A 22,600-nucleotide genomic window follows, 5' to 3' on the forward strand; every position below is an offset into this window, starting at 1 on the left:
CCTTTAAACCATCCCCATTTAGATATGCTCACTGAAAGCTAGTGGCTTCTAATCATTAAGATGAGCCCAGGAGAGATTTTAGTGCCATCTGGGCCCTGGTAGAGGGGGCCCCACCTGGACTCAACACCCCATAAGGAGACGTGCAAGCAGGAATGCCCTCAAACACATATTCTCTTACCTTCACCCTTGATTCATTCAACTAATTTGTTAATTTTGGTTTTTTTGGGTTCTTTTTTCTTTGTTAATTTTTAAAATTAAACAAATTACAGAAGTGTACCAAGAAAAAATATCCAGATCACCCATAATTAACCATTTTGGCATTTTTTTCTAGTTTTTAAGAAAATTCATGCAGTTATTCTTTTAAGATAAAGGATACTGACTTGGAATAATTTTTTTTTTTTTTTTTTTTTTGTAATACGGAAAGTTTCAAAGATTAGACAAGGCATGGTGGCTTATGCCTGTAATCTCGGCACTTTGGGAGGCTGAGGTGGGTGGGACACCTGAGGTCAGGAGTTCGAGACCAGATTGGTCAACATGGTGAAACCCCCGTCTCTACTAAAAATACAAAAATTACCCATGCATAGTGGTGCACGCCTGTAGTCCCAGCTATCTGGGAGGCTGAGGCAGAAGAATCATGTGAACTTGGGTGGCGGAGGCTGCAGTGAGCTGAGACTGTGCCATTGCACTTCAGACTGGGTGACAGAGGGAGACTACGTCTCAAAAAAAAAAAAAATGTTTCAAAGATTACAGGGTTTTTGTTGTTGTTGTTGTTGTTTGTTTGTTTTCTTTTTTTGTCTGTTTTAGAGACAGGATCTCACTCTGTCACACAGGCTGCAGTGCAGTGGTGTAATCTTAGTTCACTGCAGCCTTCAACTCTTGGGCTCAAGCAATCCTCCTGCCTCAGCCTCCTGAGTAGTTGGGGCCACAGGTGCACACTACCACACTCGACTAATTTTTACATTTTTTAGTAGAGATGAGTTCTTGCTATGTTGTCCAGGCTGGTCTCAAACTCCTGGGCTCAAGCGATCCTCCTCTCTTGGTCTCCCAAAGTGCTGGGATTACAGGCATGAGCCACCACACCCAGCAAAGATTAAAGTTTTAAAAAAATGCCTCACAACCTAGAAATAATCATTAAATGAACATCATTGTAACCACCTTTTAAGAATATATGCAGAGAGACTTATAAAATGGGGTCATACCTAGTGCTACACTTTTTTCTTTTTAAAAAATATTTTACTTTTAAAATTAAAAATTTTAACCACTAGTCATTGAACAAAAAAAGCATACATTTTAATTATGATTGAATAGTAGAGATGAAAATGAAAAAGAACTGTTAAACTTCAAAGAAAAGTTTCTGTACCATAATAGTTTTTATGTCCTAAATGATCATTCTAAGGTTAAAAAAAAAGATTATAAAATGTTGAGATTGGGGTAATTATGTGTTGCATTCTAAAAGACATGTTATAATTCTAGATAGTATTGATTGACTTCTTGCTGGGAAAGATGAGAACATAAGTACTTACACTTTTTCCATCTCTGATCCTTATCTTCCATAGTTTTTAGTTATTATTTTTATTTTCTCCAAACTGATAGCATTCATATTTGATCTGTAATATTAGTGTACATAGTTATTAAGTATTAGTTCTGCATTTAAGCAAACCTAATGATTCTCACCTTAACTTCTCCGTTTCTGAGTTATTTTTATTTTTTTTTAATTGGCTGGACATTCGTTATTGCGTATTTTCTTCAACAAGGTCTCAAAGTTGTTTTAGTTCTTTCAGGTTGAAGCATGTCTCCCTGTTGTCTTTATATTTTAACAACATCTTGATGGGATATAATAACCTTGAGTGATTTTCTCTCTCTATTTTCAGAGAGCGTGGCCCCAGCTGTGGCAATAGTGATGTCTGAGACTAGCTTGATTTTTTTTCTCCCTTGTAGGAAATTGACTTATTCTGATTTGGTATCTCAAGAATTATTTCTTTATCCTTGAGGTTTAATAGCTTAACTAAGATATGTTTGCGTTTTGAGCATTCCATAGTATATTTCCTGGAATAGACTTGGTCCTTTCTTCATTTCTGGGAAATTTTATTGTATCTTTCAGTGTCTCTTTTGTTCCTTTTGTTAGAGTCTCTATTCAGGGACCCAATTATCCTCATAGTGTAGAATATTTGAATGTCTTAATATCTTTTAGAGTCTGTCTTTAATCTCCTTGTCTGTTATCTGTATTCTCTGTGATTATAAGAATATTTTTCATATTGTTAGTAAACAAATTTTCAACAGGTCTCATATATGTTACCATTTCTAATTTATATATCATTTTTGCATTAATGTGTTTAATTCTTGATTTGTCAGACTTTAAATCTCCCTTTTCATTTCATTCTTGTTTTATCACCTTGTCTTTAGGCTATTTTAAAAATACTTTTTATACTTTGTTAAATTCTAAGAGTACAAGTTATCTTCTTACTAAGTCATTGTGAGGAACCTGTTTCTGTTCCTTAAGTCCCGTCTTCTTCAAGCCCACATCTTTCTACTTTGCATGCCAGCCTCCTTTCTGACGCAGTACTTGTAGCTGCCACACTGGATCTTTCCATTTTGCACGTATTTTAATTTTTTCAGATATTTTAATTTTTCTAATAAAATGTGGGTGATTCCTTGCCATCATATTGGAGATCAGCTTCTTTGCCCTTTCAAGCAAGAATCTGGGGGCCAAATGCTTTCTGCTCTCTATTCTTCAACGCCTGCTAGAACAGGAAGAGGAAGAATCTGGCTGAGGTGATGTCATCTTTATTTGTGTCTTCAAGTGCTGCTCATTCTTCTGGGAATTTGCTAAATACCCCAAACCAGGATTCACTCCACGTACTTGGAACACACAACATTCGGATGGAGTGGTCCCTTGCGACTTTAGATCAGTTCTCCAATTCAGAACCTAGACATGAGGGCTTTACATCTATAAACAGAAGCAGTCCAGTGTTTTTTTTCTTGCTTCGTATTCTCCTTTCCTGATATCATTACCCCTAAGGAATGTCTTTAAGGGGGGTTGGAGGCAGGGTTAGAAATCAAAAGCCACTCAGTCACCAGTTACTAAAATGTATTGCTTTAGGTTATGGGTTTTTTGTCTGCTTACTATTAGTGAGGTGTTTTTCTTTAACTCTTTTTTTTTTTTTTTTTGCTCCTTTTTGGGGAGAGAAAAATTCTGTGATTCGGTTTTATTTGGTCATGAGTTTATATTCTTCTATACATAATTTCATTTTTAATCTCTTCCTTTTTAGCTCCACATCTGTTTATGGGCAGTTTCTATCTCTCTGCAATCTTGGATATGACTGACTTCTCTAATAGATAGGCAAGAACTTGCTTAATACATTTTCAAAAACAGATACCAAAACAACAAAATAACAACCGGAGGATTAGGTTAATTTCATCCCCGTGTCAATATCAGATAACTTTCTGGGCTGGAAGGGTAAATGTGTTAACTAACGGAAAATGACTAGTTTTTGTCAAACCACTTCATATTAACGTTTTGGCATCTGACAAATGTTCCAAAATATAACTGAAATGAACGAACACCTTATTCTTGCTTCTAACATTCTTGTCACTTCTCATCCAAGGATATTTTTTCCCACTGAGAAGAAAATGCTTGAAATCAAACCAAGATTTGTAGACTATTTACATTAAAATCACAAATTCAATCATCATTAACACAATAGGTATAAGTCTCCTGAATGTTTAAATTAGTATATGTTTTTCTCAAAGCCATTTTGGAGTACCCCATCTTCTTTCTCTTTGTCCTGGTAGCCTGATTGCTGGGACTATATTGCTCAAGATCTCAAATTTTGGATATTCATTAGGGAAGAATAGAGGGCTTTCAAATTTCACTGTCCTGGAGGCCATTATGACATTGTGAATGGGAAGCTCTGAGCTATGCAGTATTTTTCCATGTATCAAAACATATATTTCAGTGATTCAGAAGGACTTTTGTCGGTCTCTAATGACCACGTTTCCAAATAAAAGACTACAAAATACAACTTTGCACAGCTTGGCTATAAATAAAATAAGTGCACTTTTCCCCAGCAACGATAATATAGAGGTAACGTCCTCATCTATGACAAGCTTTGCAGAGCCGACTGAATTGTAGTTGCTGTGGAAACAGTAATTTGGATGGTCTGACTTCTGCAGTTAAAATTGTAGCTCAGAGGTGGCATTAACAATATTTTTGTAGTTATCCCAAGATGAGCATGATCATTAGCCTTTTTACTTTCCCTAGTAATAACATTTAGCCTGTTGCTAATAGAGCAATTTTCTGGCAGGTCTGATAAGCAAAGATGGCCAATTTCATTAATTCATAATTCTCTTCCTCCAAATGGTGTTTCATGGGAACAATAGAAGTTGAGGTTGGGGTGGAGAATGGCCCGATATTGAGATATCTGCTTCAACTCTCCCTTCCATTTTGCTTATGTAGACAAAACCTTTCTGAGAATTTGACTGTGCACCTCTTTCAGCTTCCTGGAACTCTGGGTATAATTAGCAGACCCTAATCCACACTCATTTTTAGCCTCATCAGTCCACATGTCAAAGGACTTTCATTCCAACTTCCGATCCACTTGCTTCTTCCTTCTGGAAAGTTCCATGAGTCCCTTCAACCAGACAGCATCCTATTTAGGAGCAATTTTACTGAACCTGCTGAGTCTGGTAACTTGAAAGGGAGAATTTGGCTCACTCAGGCAGTTCAAAACACTGTGAAAGAAAAAGCCAAACGTAGGGGTTTTCAGTAATGACAAATAATCGAGGGGTTTTGCTGAGTTTGTCCATCACATGTGTGCAGGGCTCAGAAAGCCTGGGCAACCTTTGTGGGTGAACATGTGCATCTATCTGCCTGTGAGCATGTGTGTGCAGAGAGGAAAGGGATAATTTTGGCAAGGTCAAATCTGTGCATTCTGTTTGAATTTTACCACTTATCACACCAGTAACCGGGGTTCTCAGACAGCCTGGTGGAACATCTATTGCTGTGTGGTCTTAGGACGAAGAATAGGGGAATGAATTTCAGAAATCAGTTTAAAACTAGCCTTGGCAGTCAGTAGACACTAGCGAAATATGACTTACTTCTATCTAATCCCCTCAGGAAAGACAGCTGGCTCCCTAGGGAAGCCCAGTTAATTTCTGGATACTCATCAAATCTTTGCATTGTTTCACTGGAAGCACTACAGGCTGCAAAGTCCCATGTGGATGGCAAAATGAACAGGCACAACAGGGGGAAAAGCCACAGGCAATACTTGGAAGATGGAAAAAGCATCCAGCCTGGGTGCTTGTGCTAAAGGCATTTCCAGATCCTTCTGAAACTGCATCAGCCCTCTTCTTGAGAACTAGACAGCCAAGGGATGGGGCCCCTCTTCCTCTAAAGATGGGGGAATAGGCATCTGTATACTCAGTGCAATTTGCAGGCCCTATTGCCAATGCCATCCTCACATACCTCCCCAGTTAGTCTACTGATGCCCTGTTTTTCATAGAGACACTGTGTTTTCAGATTTGTTGTTTAGGGGCCTGTACTGTACTCTAAAGGAAAAGTCGCTAGATTTTCTGCCAATGAAGAGTTAAAGAAGAACCTGACAGATGAAACTGAGACAAGAAATGAGCCCCCAAAAGAGGTAACAGAATGCCAAAGACAAATTTCACCCATTTCGTGATTTTGCTTAAAACAAGACTGAAGATGCTTGATTTTGTAAATGTGAACATAAGCACCAACCCTGTAAACACAGATTAAGAAAGATATGAGTTGACATATTATGCACCTTGCAGAAGACTTGAACCAGTGGTTCTGAGTGTCCATCAAAATCAACTGGAGGCTTTCTTAAAACAGACTGTTGAGTCGCATCTCTGGAGTTTCTGATTCAGTAGATTTGGGTTGGCCCAAGAATTTGCATTTCTAACAAGTTCTCAGGTGAGGCTGATGCTTCAAGTCTGGACACTGCACTTTCAAAACCACTGGCCTAAATGATCCCTCATATATTTTGTCTCTCATTTCTATTCCATTTTCATTAGCAGCTGAATTAACAAAACAGCTCAGAGGGCATCCACTACAAAACCATTAGCAGCAGTGAATCTGTACAAGTCTGCAGCAACCGCGCAGTTCTTGCTTCCTCATAAGAAAGAATTCGACTGAGGGGCACAGGCAGAGAGAGGGACTGAGGGGCACAGGCAGAGAGAGGGACTGAGGGGCACAGGCAGAGAGAGGGACTGAGGGGCACAGGCAGAGAGAGGGACTGAGGGGCACAGGCAGAGAGAGGTACTGAGGCAAGTTTGAGAGCAGGAGGGAAAGTTTATTAAAAAGTTTAGGCTGGGAGTGGTGGCTCACGCCTGTAATCCCAGCACTTTGGGAGGTCGAGGCGGGCAGTTCACGAGGTCAGGAGATCGAGACCATCCTGGCTAACACAGTGAAACCCCGTCTCTACTAAAAATACAAAAAATTAGCCGGGAGTGGTGGCAGGAGCCTGTAGTCCCAGCTGCTTGGGAAGCTGAGGCAGGAGAATGAAATGAACCCAGGAGGCGGAGCTTGACTTGAGCCGAGATAACGCCACTGCACTCCAGCCTGGACGACAGAGCAAGACTCCATCTCAAAAAAAAAAAAAAAGAAAAAAGTTTAGAGCAGGAATGAAAGGAAGTAAAGTACACTTGAAAGAGGGCCCAGCGGGTGACTTGAGAGTTTCAAGTGTGTGATTTGCCCTTTGATTTGGGGTTCTACATGCTGGCATTCTTCCTGGGTCTGTGTCTCTTCTCTGATTCTTCCTTTGGGGTGGGCTGTCCGTATGCACACCTGCCAGCCCTTGGGAGGGACCACATGCGGTGTGTTATTTAAGTTGTGCGCATGCTCACTTGAGGCATTTTTTTTCTCTTAGCAGTTGAGCATTCCTAGAGGAAGGTCATATACCAGTTAAACTCCACCATTTTGCCTCTTAGTGCTCGTGCTTGAGTCTGCTCACCCAACTCCTTAGATCTTATCGGGAACTTATCACCAGTTTCAGGTTTTTCCTATTTATTGGGAGACTGCCTTTCCCTGGTGCCAGCTGCGACTAATTATTATTTTAGCGAGACAGTTAACAACCTCTGGACCATCACCTGATGGTGGCCTGACGTTCCTGGAGCGGGAGCCCTCCTGCCCTGCTCATGTCTGACTCACAACCTGCTGTAACAAAACCATGCACTCATACCGTCCGAAGGGGCTCATTTCATTCAATCCTTGTTTTTTTGTTTTTTTTTTTTTTTTGAGACGGAGTCTCGCGCTGTCGCCCAGGCTGGAGTGCAGTGGCCGGATCTCGGCTCACTGCAAGCTCCGCCTCCCGGGTTTACGCCATTCTCCTGTCTCAGCCTCCCGAGTAGCTGGGACTACAGGTACCCGCCACCTCGCCCGGCTAGTTTTTTGTATTTTTTAGTAGAGACGGGGTTTCACTGTGTTAGCCAAGATGGTCTCGATCTCCTGACCTCATGATCCGCCCGTCTCGGCCTCCCAAAGTGCTGGGATTACAGGCTTGAGCCACCGCGCCCGGCCAATCCTTGCATTTTTTTAAGTGAAGGGATGAACATCTAGAAAAAAATAAAGCTCTCTGCCCAAGTGGCAAAGCTGAAGCAAGAATTCCTAAATCCTGATTCTTCCCAAGTTCTCTTCTATTGCCCAGGGAGAGACTTGAAGCATAGAAAATGGAAAAGTTTGGCAAAAGAAAATGAAAACAATGCAGATCACGAGAGCTGGCTATAACTGCGTCAAGCCAATGTTCTTTTGAAACATATCAAGCAAGACTGACTTCAGAGCTACTACCACTTACCTAATGGAAGAAGACAAGTGGGCAGTGTTAAGCCAGTCATGGGAACTATTACCACCCAAAAGTATTTATAAAGCAGCCACGTGAGCACTTTGCCTCTCTGCCGAGCACAGGGCAGCCATGGTAATGGGAGATGACAAAAGAAGAGTGAAACGAAAGAAAACAAGACTCCAGGGCAAAACTGTGCTAATGGTGTTTGGGAGCAGAGGCTGCAGGCGAGGGCAGAATGCCTCATCACATCCCTACTCAGCCAGCGCCTGGACACTTACGTTTTTATAATCACTTCAAGAGCTCTCCTTTAGTAGAAAGGGCTTGGATGAGTCTAGCATTTTGCCTGGCCTCCAAAGTCCTGCACAATTGGACCCTCATTTTCTAGCGTCATGGCCACGACTCCTCTCCAAGTACCCTCTGCTCCAGTCGGGGTGGTCTCCACGTATCCCAGGGATCTGCTTGAAGGAGCCCTGAGCCGGACGCAGTGGCTCATGCCTGTAATCCCAGTAGTTTGGGAGGCTGAGGTGGGTGGATTGCTTCAGCCTAGGAGTTTGAGACCAGCCTGGGCAACATGGCAAAACCCCGTCTCTACAAAAATTAAAAAATTAGCCCGGCATGGTGGCACATGCCTGTAGTTTCAGCTACTCGGGAGGCGGAGGCGGGAGGATTGCTTGAGCCCAGGAGGCTGAGGCTGCAGTGAGCTGTGATCATGCCATGGCACTCCAGCCTGGGCAAGGAAGGAAAAAAAAAAAAAAAAAAAAAAAGAAAAGAAAAGAAAGAAAGGATAAAAAAAGAAAGAGCCCTGAGACAATAAATATATTTATTTACCCAGAAACAGGTCTCTGCCTCTCCAAAAAAGAAATCAAGACCTGGAGAGGTTAGTGAATTTCCCAAGATTGGTGGACAAATGTAGGATTAGAGTCGGGTCTACTGACCTGAGCCTACTGCCCTCTCTCTAATCCCATACTAATTACCACTGTGGGTTAACTTTGTGGGAATAGTGTCTTCACTGCTTCCTCAATGGCACTCTCCATCCCTAAAGAGCCAAGATTTCCTATTCCCTTCTTCTGTATCCTCTGCTGAGCCTAGCATGGGGTTTTGCATAGAGCAGACAACTTACATGTATTTACCATTTGATAAGGATTCCATTCACCGTGGTCAAGGCAACATGACTGAAAATTAAGTATGGGAGCTGATTTTACTAAAGGGCTCAAAGAACAACAGATGGGGCATATGACCATCTTCAAAAACAAGATGCAGATGGATCTCACAGGCATTTGTCTTTTCCCTGATACACAGTTCCAAGTGATACCAATCATGTAATGAATCAATAGTGGTAAGGCAGGAAAAACGCAGTTCCTTAGTCTACACCATCTAGACCTCAATAGAGTTCTCCAAAGTCATCAGTAGTGTTCCATGCCATCATTGGTTTTGTCCTAGTCTGCTCCCTCTAGCATTCTTCCAAGTCTCTACTTCAAAGTCCCACCTCGCCTTGAAATCCCAGTTTCCACTCTACCCATTGCCTGCCACACAACAGGTGCTCAAGATCTGCTGAGTAGATGGAAGAATGCATGGAACAACATGGTCAGGATTTGAACGGAGTATAAATTGTTAAAAGTTAAACCCAACCAATGTTGATTTATAAGTAGTTGATGGAGAAGCCATAACATCCCTGTATCTTCCCAACTTTTGCTATCAGTCCTGTGAGTTAAAATAGGTGGCCCCCTCCCCCACTTTTAAAAAAAAACTAGAAAGGACTTATTCAGTCAATGTTATGGGATTTCCATTCCAGTTCATCTCCCCATGAACTGACATGTGTGGGGAGACTACCAGTGAGGTGAGGGTGAGTGTGATAAATACCTATGTAAGATGGGCTTAGAGACAGTTATCTGGGGGAAAGGACAGTGAAACTGTGATATGGGAGGTCACTAAGAAACTGATAAGTGCTCTGTTGTTACTTGGATTGCTGCTGCTTATGAAAAATAGCAAAGTCCTCCAAAGATGCTTATACTAACTACATAAGATTTTATTCTTTGTGCTTATTGTTGTTATTTTTAGCATATTTATTTGGGGATGGTTGGAGGTGTCACAGAGATGGAGGGGGGCGTTAAACCAACATCCAAACTGCCCCCTTTGTGCTGTCATAGCCAAGAATAAAATAAAAAAGTATGGAATGTTTCTTTGCTATGACTTCCTGGGTTCCCATGGACTGTTTCCTATTTTGCCTGATTAGTTTGGGAAATTACTCTCTTCCTAGTGTGCCATTAGGAAAGGGCACAAAGAAGCAAGCCAGAAGTGCCATCAGCAAAGAAAGTATACGTCTGCTTGTGCTAAAACTTATTCTGAGGGTAAAAATCTGTTTTGTCAGTAACACTGTCTAAAGCTAAGAGTTAAGAAACGAGAAATCAGATTGCCTGCTATTTGTGGTTGAATCTGAAATTGCCATGGTGAGACAGAAGGGCCAGCTTTTTTTGGTCTGTGACTGGTCCCATCATTGGTTGGCATTTTAATATCTCATCTGAACTACCTGTACCCTGCTAGTGCTTGGCAGGTGTCACTTGCCCTATACACACAGCCAGCACAGATTACACTGTGATTCTATCTTATCAAGGAGAAAACAGACTGTACAATGATTAGCTTCTTTAGACTTTGAAAAAATGTTCTTATGAAATAAACACGCCATGGTATCAGTGGAGGTGACCTTCGAGTAGTGGGATTCTGAATGTTTTTTGTTCTCTTTTTTAAATATGGATTGTTCATTTTTCTTATGCCAAATATTTTTTTCATTATCAGAAAAAAAAATCTGTTGAAAAGACCTGAGTGAAACAGAAACTTATTACACAATTTTACAATCAAAAATTATTTTCTAGGCAGGGCGTGGTGGCTCACGCCTGTAATCCCAGCACTTTGGGAGGCTGAGGCAGGTGGATCACCTGCGGTCAGGAGTTTGAGACCAGCTTGGCCAACATGGAGAAACCCCGTCTCTACTAAAAATACAAAAATTAGCTGGGTGTGGTGGTGGGCGCCTGTAATCCCAGCTACTTGGCAGGTGGAGGCAGGAGAATCGCTTGAACCCGGGAGGCGGAGGTTGCAGTGAGCAGAGATCATACCACTGCACTCCAGCCTGGGTGACAGAGCAAGACTCTCTCTCTCTCTCTCTCTCTCTCTCTCTATATATATATATATATATTTATATTTATAATATAATATATATAATATATATTTATATTTATAATATATATAATATATATTTATATTTATAATATAATATATATAATATATATTTATATTTATAATATAATATATATAATATACATTATATATACATATTTTCTGGTATTTTCTGAATACCTACTATGTGCTGAGATGCTACATTAGATATAAATCAGGGGAAACTAGACAGGAACACAGAATCATTAGTGCATGTGAATAGTAAGTGATGAGGTGTGAACTGTGTGGCACAGACAGCAAACATCCAACCTGGACAGGAGGTTTGTTGATATGACCCATGGTTGAAAAGGTAAGTTTTCCCATTTGGTTCGCTTGACAAAACACAAGAAGCATTTTCACAAAAAAGAAAATGAAAAGGGGAATGTATTTTTATTTTATTTTATTTTGGATAGAAGATTTCCTTTTCTCTAAAATCCAGAAAGTAGACTGCTTGGTCCTCAGTCATTTGGAACCACTATCTCCCTTAACACAATTCTCGGGCTCCTCAAGACAAGAGATTTCATAAAGGCTACAACTCAGCCACAGCTGCCTTTCTGAAGTGTCCATGTGCGCTCAATAAAATGGAGTCTAAATTTACAGTCTGACGGGAGGAAGGAAGCAGTAATGTCACACTCCACTTACTTAACAAATATGTTGGCAATATTCCATTAAATCGTAAAGACAAGTTAATTTAAAGACTCTGGCCTGCTCAAATACCAACCAAATCACAGTTGATTTCAGGCTCTGCCTTAGCCAAAGCACAAATCAAAAGGGCAATAATTTTACATTAGGTAATTGTTAAAAATTAGCATTTTTAGTGCCCTTACAGTTTACTGATTTTTTTCAATGATTTTACTCTCATTGGCGGAGAAAGGAGGCATGCTTATTGAATAAGGCTAAATAGTTTTGCAATCTGGGAAGGAAAGATGAGTAGGTAGATTGAGAATGTCAATGTTAGACCACTAGGTACATTTATTTAAAAAATAATTATTCAGGCACTGATAATAAATGAGGTTTATTCTTCATTAATAGGACTGTTGCCTTGGCAACTTCCAGCTCACAAAAGTATTTACATCAGTGCACAGTTCTAACACTAAGAAACAGCTCCAATGTGTCTTTTCCACATCCAGACCTAGAATCTTCTATTACATATTTCAGCTGCATTATTGGTTTCAGTTAAGGTGACCTCAATGCCCCACCAACTCCATCCAAAATACGTCATATCCAACCCTAAAGAGGCAATTTAAACAAATTTCTTGGTACATCAAATAGATCAAAGATAGAACTGGAACCAGGCACGGTGGCTCACGCCTGTAATCCCAGCACTTTGGGAGGCCGAGGAGGGCGGGTCATGAGGTCAGGAGATCAAGACCATCCTGGCTAACACGGTGAAACCCTGTCTCTACTAAAAATGAAAAAAATTAGCCGGGCGTGGTGGTGGGCGCCTGTAGTCCCAGCTACTTGGGAGGCTGAGGCAGGAGAATGGCGTGAACCCAGGAGGAGGAGCTTGCAGTGAGCCGAGATTGCACCACTGCACTCCAGCCTGGGTGAGAGTGCGATACTCCATCTTAAAATTAAAAAAAGGTAGAACTGATAAATGGTTTTCTTTCGCAAAAAGGATGATTTATGTGGGTTGTTTTTATTTTCCTGCTTATTCAGCAGACAGCAAAGTATTTTTAAACAATGTCATGAATATTAATGTGCTTTCAAATCAAGCACCATTTCCCTAAAACTCCTATTTTCCTAGTTCATAATTATCACCAAATAGCCTAAAGCATTTAAGACACTGTGAGAATATGAATCAGTACAACATATATGTGGAAGAATAATTTGGCAATAAAATTAGGGACCACTTGCCACTGGCCAGGCATTTCTAATTGTAGGAATTTTCCTTGAGAAAATAATTATATAACTATAAAATAATTGGCTGGGCACGGTGGCTCATGCTTGTAATCCCAGCACTTTGGGAGGCCGAGGTGGGTGGATCACCTGAGGTCAGGAGTTTGAGACCAGCCTGGCCAACATGGTGAAATCCCGTCTCTACAAAAAATACAAAAAATCAGCCAAGCGTGGTGGTGGGCACCTGTAATCCCAGCTAGTTGGGAGGCTGAGGCAGAAGAATTGCTTGAACCCAAGAGGCAGAGGTTGCAGTGTGCTGAGATTGCACCATTGCACTTCAGCCTGGGGCAACAAGAGTGAAAATACATCTCAAAAATAATAATAATAATAAAATAATAGTACAAGGCTTCTAACTGCAATGTGGTTTACAATAGGGTCAAAACTGAAAACAAGTCAAATGAAACTAGTTTTTTAAATGATTATAAATACTACTAGGTGACCATCCTTGCAGGGATAGGACCAGGGTAGAGCTAGCAAGAAGCCCATGGTATGGAATTTAAGAGGTGGTCTCTCTTTAGGTCACACCCTGCAAGGTTCACTTGTGTCACCTTAGTCCAAGCCCTAAATTCTTGTACATACATTACTTCACCTACATACAATTTTTATTGTTTAAATCAATTATGGTGTAACACATGAAGAAATACTATACAGTCATTAAAAATGGTGATGTAGGCTGGGTGCTGTGGGTCACACCTGTAATCCCAGCACTTTGGGAGGCCAAGGTGGGCGGATCACTTGAGGTCAGGAGTTCAAGACCAGCCTGGCCAACATGGTGAAACCCTGTCTTTACTAAACATAGAAAAATTAGCCTGGTGTGGTGGTGGGTGTCTGTAATTTCAGCTCCTCAGGAGGCTGAGGCAGGAGAATCGCTTGAACCTGGGAAATGGAGGTTGCAGTGAGCTGAGATCGCATCCCTGTAATCCAGCCTGGGTAACAGAGTGACTTTGTTTCAAAACAAATAAAATAAAATAAAAAAGATAATGTAGACTTCAACTCATTGACATGGAAAGAGGTCCAGAAGACATAGTCTAAGTGAAATAAGCAGGTTACAGAAACAGTATGTGCAGAAAAGTCTGCAAAATCTATAATGTAAGACCAATCATTGTAACTTAAAAAGCCCAACATTGAACTCTTCTAAATAATTTATTATTGCAATTTATATTTTAAAAGATCAAAGACTGGAAAGAATTTAGAACAGCGAGTAGTTCTCAGGGCATGGGAATAGGAAAAGAAAGAAAACACCATTGCATGTTTAAATCCATTTGCTTTTCTGACGGGCATGAATATTGTTAGAAGTTTATATTCTGAACAAAACCATTCTCCTGAATAAACTGCATTTTCAAATTCAATCATTGTATAGCCACAAAACACTTGGCAGATTGGCTCCTCTCCAAATTCTCTAACTTGTTTTTCTATCACTTAAGGAATCTAAAGCACTTTATCAACATATTTAAGCCAAATCTTTTGACTTAGAGAACCAGCAAATCCTTCATGGTTGATGAATCTTGGGTCTTCACAAAGAAAGGACACTTGGCTACTAAGACCACTCAGAAAAATCAGAGACAACAAGGTACTCCTTATATTGGAATCCACTAATGTGACACTAAGCATTATGGCATTATCCTTTCACTTTGTGTTATTTAAGTCATATTCTGATCTAAGTTTTCATGTATGTATATATGCCTTGTGTCCCCATGTAGAAAACGTATTCCAGAGGAATAAGCCAGTAGGTGCCCATATAAAAGCACCTTTATTACAACAGAAGCTCAGTAACTACTGTTTAATAATGAAGGACTGAAATTATTGTAAAGCATTGTAATGTAGTAGAGAAACCACAAACATGAGCTTCTGATAGGCCTGGGATCAAATTCAACTCTACCCCTTACTACACATAACCATTCCCAACTTACCCAACCTTTCTGAGGCATGGTTTCATTACCTCAAAAGATATATTAAAAACTCTTGGCCAGGCGTGGTGGCTCAAGCCTGTAATCCCAGCACTTTGGGAGGCCAAGGCAGGTGGATCACCTGAGGTCAGGAGTCCAAGACCAGCCTGGCCAACATGGTGAAACCCAGTCTCTTCAAAAATACAAAAGTTAGGCCGGGCGCGGTGGCTCAAGCCTGTAATCCCAGCACTTTGGGAGGCCGAGACAGGCGGATCACGAGGTCAGGAGATCGAGACCATCCTGGCTAACACGGTGAAACCCGGTCTCTACTAAAAAGTACAAAAAACTAGCCGGGCGAGGTGGCGGGCGCCTGTAGTCCCAGCTACTAGGGAGGCTGAAGCAGGAGAATGTCGTAAACCCAGGAGGCGGAGCTTGCAGTGAGCTGAGATCGCGCCACTGCACTCCAGCCTGGGCGACAGAGCGAGACTCCGTCTCAAAAAAAACAAAAACAAAAACAAAAACAAAACAAAAAAACCCACAAAAGTTAGCCAGGCATGATGGCGAGTGCCTGTAATCCCAGCTACTCCGGAGGCTGGGGTGGGACAATTGCTTGAACCCAGGTGGCGGAGGTTGCAGTGAGCCAAGATCACGCCATTGCACTCCAGCTTGGATGACAGAGCAAGACTCGGTCTCAGAAAAACAAACAAACAAAGTTCTCCTAATGATTAAGGAAGTAATGTTTGTTGATTGCTGTGCCTAGGGCCTGATACCTAGCAGACCCTCTACAGATGCTAGTTTTCCTTCCCCCTTTTAAAAAAATTGCCTCTCTTACTAATATGGAAAATGAAAATAAGGCAGGAAAAGAAAGTTGATCCCTAGTGACTAAAATTTAGCTAAGGGCCAGTCATGATGGCTCATGTCTCTAATGCCAGTATTTTGGGAGGCCATGGTGGGAGGATTGCTTGAGACCACGAGTTCAATACCAGCCTGGGCAGCATAGTGAGATTCCCCCGTCTCTACAAACTTTTTTTTTTTTTTTTAATTAGCTGCCTGTGGTCCCAGTTACTTGGGAGCCTGAGGTGGGAGGATCTCTTGAGCCCAGGAGTTTGAGGCTGCAGTGAACTATGATCATGCCACCGCACTCCAGCCTGGGGGACAGAGCAAGACTCTGCCTCTTAAAAAAAAAAAAAAAAAAGCTAAGAACCAGATTTTGTTCATTCATGAACCAGGTCCACCCAATATCAACTCATCTGCATTGAGAACTCACTATGATCACTCAACCATGGAAGGTCCTTGCTAAACACTGGTTCCTCATTCCCCATGGATTCCCAGGTAGCTGGGACCCCTGACCTCTAGGCTGCCCTGCAGCCAAGCTGTGAAGGACTGGTGGCACCAGCTGGTGCCCACATTTTCTCTTTACTTTGTTTTTTGCTGCGCGGTGAACTGCCTTTCAGGCAATATCTTGATTCCAAGGATTTTATTCCAAGGGTGACCACTGTCAGTAATTCAATGAATATGCCTCCAGACTTTATATTTAACAAGACAAATCTCTCTTAAGTGCATATACCACCTCCCTACTCTTCCTTCTTTCAATTCCTGCTTGGTAATCCTCAGAAAATCTCTTTTCCTGTCTTTTTGTCCCACTTATGAATTCCAAGGTAACCCTAATAATGGTTGCTAAGCACCAAAGCAGCATAACTATACACTCATATAAAGAAAAAAGAAAAATCTTGTTTGTTATCGAAAATAGAAAGGAATCAGACCCAAAGTCAGCTGAAAGTACACATAGAAATCCCTATTATGTCTTTGACTTTCTCTAATTAAACTCACATTCCCCCAGGTATCAGCATTCATAACAAATGACTATTTTTCATTTTGTGTTATCATTTTCTTGTTTCATTTAACTAAAAGCATGGTGAAATAAACGTTTTGGTATTTTGCATTATGTAAGTACTGCTCAGTAACCAATAGAGAAGGTTTTTCTTCATAATGTCTCATCTATCACAGACTGATACCTTTGTAAAATAAGTAAAAAGGCAGTACTAGAAAAATGAAATTTAAAAAGCTGAAATACAAAGTATAGTAGAAGTCTAAGTTATTTCAGTTACTAGATTCAGCAGACCTAATTCCTCTGTTGCACTGCTATACGAGTTTTCAAAGTGTAACTCATCATTTCTGTACTTATCTCATGGTACAAACCGTTAGGGAATAGTTTTTGAGCTGCAGCCTCTGTGCACAGCGCATGCAGTGGTGCTGTTAGATACCTTTCCATGGGAGCCCAACCACACATGGTCTATGGGAAATGTCTATAGGAAAATGCCTTCCAAGTTTCTAAGAAATAATTTACAAATGAGCTTTGGGGAGAGGGGATCTCCCTGAAAAGTTTGGGACTGCCTGTATTTGTGTATATTGAGATAATCAACTTAATTTTTCACTTTCCATCCAGATGTTTACAATGGTATAAATACAGCCAAAAACTCTTGAAACCACAGAGATTTGATTATTAGAAATACACAGTAAAGTCCCCACCAAAAGTTTAATTTCCCAACTTATCCTTTCAGACTCCAAAGTCATTTCTTGCCCAATCTCTATCATTTTGAATGTTAACCACTGAGGGGGAATCAACACGCCACAGCCCAATCCAAACTGGAAAACCAAACAAAATTCTATTTCTTAACCTGATCTTCAGTTTAAAATATTTATAGAGGCTGGGTGTGGTGGCTCATGCCTGCAATCCCAGCACTTTGGGAGGCTGAGGTGGGTGGATCACCTCAGGTCAGCAGTTCAAGATGAGCCTGGCCAACACGGTGAAACCCCCTCTTTACTAAAAATACAAAAATTAGCTGGGCGTGGTGGCATACGCCTGTAATCCCAGCTACTTGGGAGGCTGAGGCAAGAGAATTACTTCAACCAGGAAGGTGGAGGTTGCAGTGAGCTGAGATTGCACCACTGCACTCCAGTCTGAGTGGCAGAGTAAGGCTCTGTTTCAAAATAAATAAATAATAAAATACTTATAAGTACAAAATAAAATACTTAAAATACTTATGTGTAAGGTTCACATAAATATCTTGTCTCAGATGGAGCTCAAGGTGTTTCTATTGGCAATGAGTACAAGTCAATATATTGATGAATTTTCTGGTTACTTATAAATCTTTGTCTCATTTGCTTAAATTGCCTCAGAGCCCCAGTCTTTCAGTGGCCCACTTTCCTCAACTACAAAAGAGCAACGAGAATAAAGGGAATGAAGGAGGTACTGGATAAACTGTCACAGCTGTGATAAATTCAGGACTCTGTGTGTGTGTGTGTGTGTGTGTGTGTGTGTGTGTGTGTGTGTGTGTCTGTGTGTGTGTGTGTGTCTGTGTGTGTGTGTGTAGAGAGACAAACAAAAATCTATAGAGACATGGCAATCTAACAGTCTATACAGTCTATGTATTTTTCCCCTTCTTTTCACAGGTGTTGATAATAATCTATGTTTCTCAATATTTCACTTGCTAATTTCATGACTTAAAACCTGACCGTGATGTTTTTTGTTTTTTTTTTTTAGACAGAGTCTTGCTCTGTCGCCAGGCTGGAGTGCAGTGGCACGATCTCGGCTCACTGCAACCTCTGCCTTCTGGGAACAAGCAATTCTCCTGCCTCAGCCTCTTGAGAAGCTGGGACTACAGGCGCAAGCCACCATGCCCAGCTAATTTTTGTAGTTTTAGTAGAGATGGGGTTCACCATGTTGGCCAGGATGGTCTTGATCTCTTGACCTCGTGATCCACCCACCTCAGCCTCCCAAAATGCTGGGATTACAGGCGTGAGCCACCGCACCTAGCTGATGATTTACTTTTTAACTGTGGTCTAGGTTTGGCTTGATTCAAGCTGTCAGCCACAGTAAATTCATCTGTCCATTGATTCCATTGTTCCTTAATAATTTGATTCATCCATTTAAATACTTGTTTTCACTTATTTATTTAGAAAACACTTATTAACTATTATGGGCACAGTGCTAGACAGACAGAGGGCTGGAAGAAAACAGCATAATTCTGGAACCTTGTAATAAACCCCAACTCTCAACAGGTGGGCCCAAAGTTATAAATCATGCTACTTTGCCCATATATTAATTTGTTTTAACTACAGCAATTTAAAGTCAAGTATCAGCATTCCAAGTACCTCACTATATAAGATATTTTTTTAAAGGGTTTTCTAAAAGGGAAAGGATTTGTACTGCAAACACATGTGAGTTCTCTTTTATATCACTAAACATCTTATATTTGATACATGAAAAAGACGTGGTGTGTAATGTGTTATAACATGTGGGTGTGTGTGTGTGTGTGTAAAATCTGGCATGTTTTAAAACTAACAGTGTTAAGCCACAATGTAAAGACAACCAGAAAAGAAAAAAAAATACTGAAGGTTGGAAAACATATTTTGTACTTGTTTTATGCAGAGTAATATGATAAATCTGCAAACACATCCCCTAGAATCAGAGTGATGCTTTAGCCAGTGTGCCCATACATTTGACTGAGACTGTTTTTTCTTACATGTAGCTAATACAATTTCATGAGGAATTCATAGATGAGTTGAGGGAGTGGGTGCGCGCGCGCGCGCGCGTGTGTGTGTTTTGTGGGAATGGGTGCATGAATAGAAATAACAAGATAAGCTAAATGAAATCAGCATGTAAAGAGGTCATTCCTTTGGACAAAAGTATTGCTGAAGCAGCCTCCAGGCAAAGAATAGAGTTATCCCAACGTCTAGATAGAAAACAACAACAAATTTCCAATTATGTGGGCATAGTTTTAGAAAGAAGGAAGGATAGGGAAAAAAGGCGGCAAAGCAAGAGGCAAGACAAAGAACATACATTCTGCAGTATTCAGTTACATGATTAATTCAGGACATTGGAAACAATCCTCTAAAAGCATATTTTTTTCTTCTTTTTTTTTAAAGACAGAACCTCCTCTGTCACCCAGGTTGGAGTGCAGTACCGTGATCATGGACCACTGCAGCCTAGAACTCCTGGGCTAAAATGATCCTCCCGCTTCAGTCTCTCGAGAAGCCAGGGCTACAGGTGCATGCCACCATGTTCAGCTAATGAAAGGGTATTTTTGAGGAGAAAATGTTAGGAAGAAAGTTGCTGGTTACTCTCAAGAATTTTATTTTGTTAATAGTGATGGGGTCAGCTGGGCCCAGTGGCTCATGCCTGTAATCCCAGCACTTTGGGAGGCCGAGGTGGTGGATTACTTGAGGTCAGGAGTTTCAGACCAGCTTGGTCAACATGGTGAAACCCTGCCTTTACTAAACACACAAAAATTAGCCTGGCATGGTGGCTCACATCTGTAATCCCAGCTACTTGGGATGCTGAGGCACAAGGATCGTTTGAACCCAGGAGGCAGAGGTTGCAGTGAGCCAAGATGCTGCCACTGCACTCCAGCCTGGGTGACAGAGTGATATTGTCTCAAAAAAAAAAAAAAAAGAAAAAAAGAAAAAAAAAAAGGCTGGGCACTGTGGTTCACGCCTGTAATCCCAGCACTTTGGGAAGCTGAGGCGGGTGGATCACTTGAGGTCAGGAGTTCAAGACCAGCCTGGCCAACATGGTGAAACCCCATCTCTACTAAAAATACAAAAATTAGCCGGGCGTGGTGGTGGGCAACTGTAATCCCAGCTACTCGGGAGGCTGAGGCAGGAGAATCACTTGAACCCAGGAGGCAGAGGTTTCGGTGAGCCGAGATCATGCCACTGCATTCCAGCCTGGGCGACAGAGTGACTCTGTCTCAAAAAAAAAGTGATGGGGGTCTCATTATATTGCTCAGGCTGGTCTTGAACTCCTGGCCTCAAGCAATTCTACCCACTTGGCCTCTAAAAATGCTGGGATTACAGGCCTGAGCCACCACACCCAGCCAACTCTCAGGAACTTCTGGCATGGACTGAGCTGTAGATACATGCCGTGCATTTCCACAGAGCAATATCATGCATGTGAGACCCAATCAGTTTTCTCCCAGGTATAAGTGCAGAGGTACCCGAGGGTAATGTGATTCACCCCAAGCACAGCAGCCCTAGGCATGCTCACAAATTCACCCCTGCACATGTTGTCTGTTCCATTTTGCTTGTGTCAGTGAATGTAGAACAGAAAGGAAGAACCAGGGCAGGTGCTCCACAGGTTTCCTGGTGGCGAACATCACCATGTGCAGATTCAAAAGACCCAGAGAATGAAGAACCCATCCACAGCTGTACACTAAGTTCAAGGTCAACTTGGAGGTAAAACCCAGGTTTCCTTCCCCTAGCGCAGTATTCCAATCATTGTGTCATGAGCTCTGTGGAGTAGAGGACTCTTTTTCACATTCAGCAACTCCAGTGAGGACTCAGCTTTGCCCGATTGACTCGACCAAAGAATGTAATTGCCCCTAAAGTATCTGCTACTGAAAACAGGCCAGGAAAGGCTAATGACATTGTGGAGGTTCTTCCTCTTCCTGCTTAATTGGTTTGTACAGGCAATAACGAGTTATGCAAAGAAATGAACGCAACAAGAGTTCATTACAATTCCTACACGTTATTGTTGCTGTTTTTTTTAAAATTTTAAATTTGAAAAGTGTAGGTTACGTACATAACAGAAAAAAATGCATTATAAAGTTAATTTGAACTGTTTTTCTCAACAGCTACACGTTTCAAATCTGTTGGCCATAGTTTACCTATGAATCTATGATAGAAAATGTGTATTTTTAAGGCCAGGCACCGTGGCTCACTCTTGTAATCCCAACACTTTGGGAGGCCAAGGTGGGAGGACTGCTTGAGCCCAGGAGTTCGAGACCAGCCTGAGCAACATGGTGAAACCCTATCTCTACTAAAAATATGAAAAATTAGCTGAGCGTGGTGGTGTGCACCTATAGTCCCAGCTACTCAGGAGGCTGAGGTGGCAGAATCACCTGCCCCCAGGAAGTTGAGGCTGCAGTGAGCCTTGATCGTGCCACTGCACCCCAGCCTGGGCGAAGGGAGTGAGACCCTGTCTCAAACAAAAAAGGACAATTTTGTTTCATTTGGACAGAGGATCTGAAATAAGCCTGTACTGTGTACATATAATAGTCTTAAGGCTAAAAAAGTATTTTAAAATGCACTTGATATTTAATAATATATTAATAATAAAGCTTAAAAGTACATAAGGAGTTTTCAAAGGCAGCATATTTTTCTTGAACAAATTAGTTCACATGACTGAGAAAATTTCATATTTTCCTTTGCCACATGTGAAATTCCTTAAACATCTTAAAAGAAACATGAAATAAAGTTTAGAATGGTCACTTCAATGTAACTAAATAGCCTCCTGAAATGTAAGAAAGACTCAATATGAAGAAATATGAAGAAATATTAACATATTAATATAATTAATGTATTAAAAGATCTAAGAAGAAAAGTTATATTTTTAGCATCTCTATAGATGCTGAAAAAGACCTTTGAAAAAATTTCAATAATCTTCTTGCTTGAAAATGGGAGATACAGATTTGAACATTAAAATGACCACACGTACATGCACACACACACACACACACATACACACAGTTTTTTCAGCCCAAAACAAGCATGATACTTAATGGGCTGGCATTCCTGCTAAAAGATAAGCCTGTGTCAATATTTTTTAAATACTACCTTAAAGGTAATAGTAAATAAAAAGACATGAAAGGTATAAAAAGGAAGAGGTCAATAATTACTATTTGCAAATAACTATATACTTAAAAAGTGCTGGATAATCAACTGAAAAGCTCCAATAAACAACAACAAAAGTGAACTTCAGAAAGGTAGCCAGGTACAAAATTAACACAGAGAAATCAGCAGCCT

General features: G+C 41.0%; 1 protein-coding gene across 1 annotated transcript in view; it reads right to left on the reverse strand.

Moving 5' to 3' along the window:
• CAP2 (cyclase associated actin cytoskeleton regulatory protein 2) overlaps nt 1–22,600 on the reverse strand; it is a 166,641-nt gene that overhangs the window by 97,182 nt on the left and 46,859 nt on the right.

Source organism: Macaca mulatta, chromosome 4, assembly GCF_049350105.2.
Source record: "Macaca mulatta isolate MMU2019108-1 chromosome 4, T2T-MMU8v2.0, whole genome shotgun sequence".
Taxonomy (NCBI): domain Eukaryota; kingdom Metazoa; phylum Chordata; class Mammalia; order Primates; family Cercopithecidae; genus Macaca; species Macaca mulatta.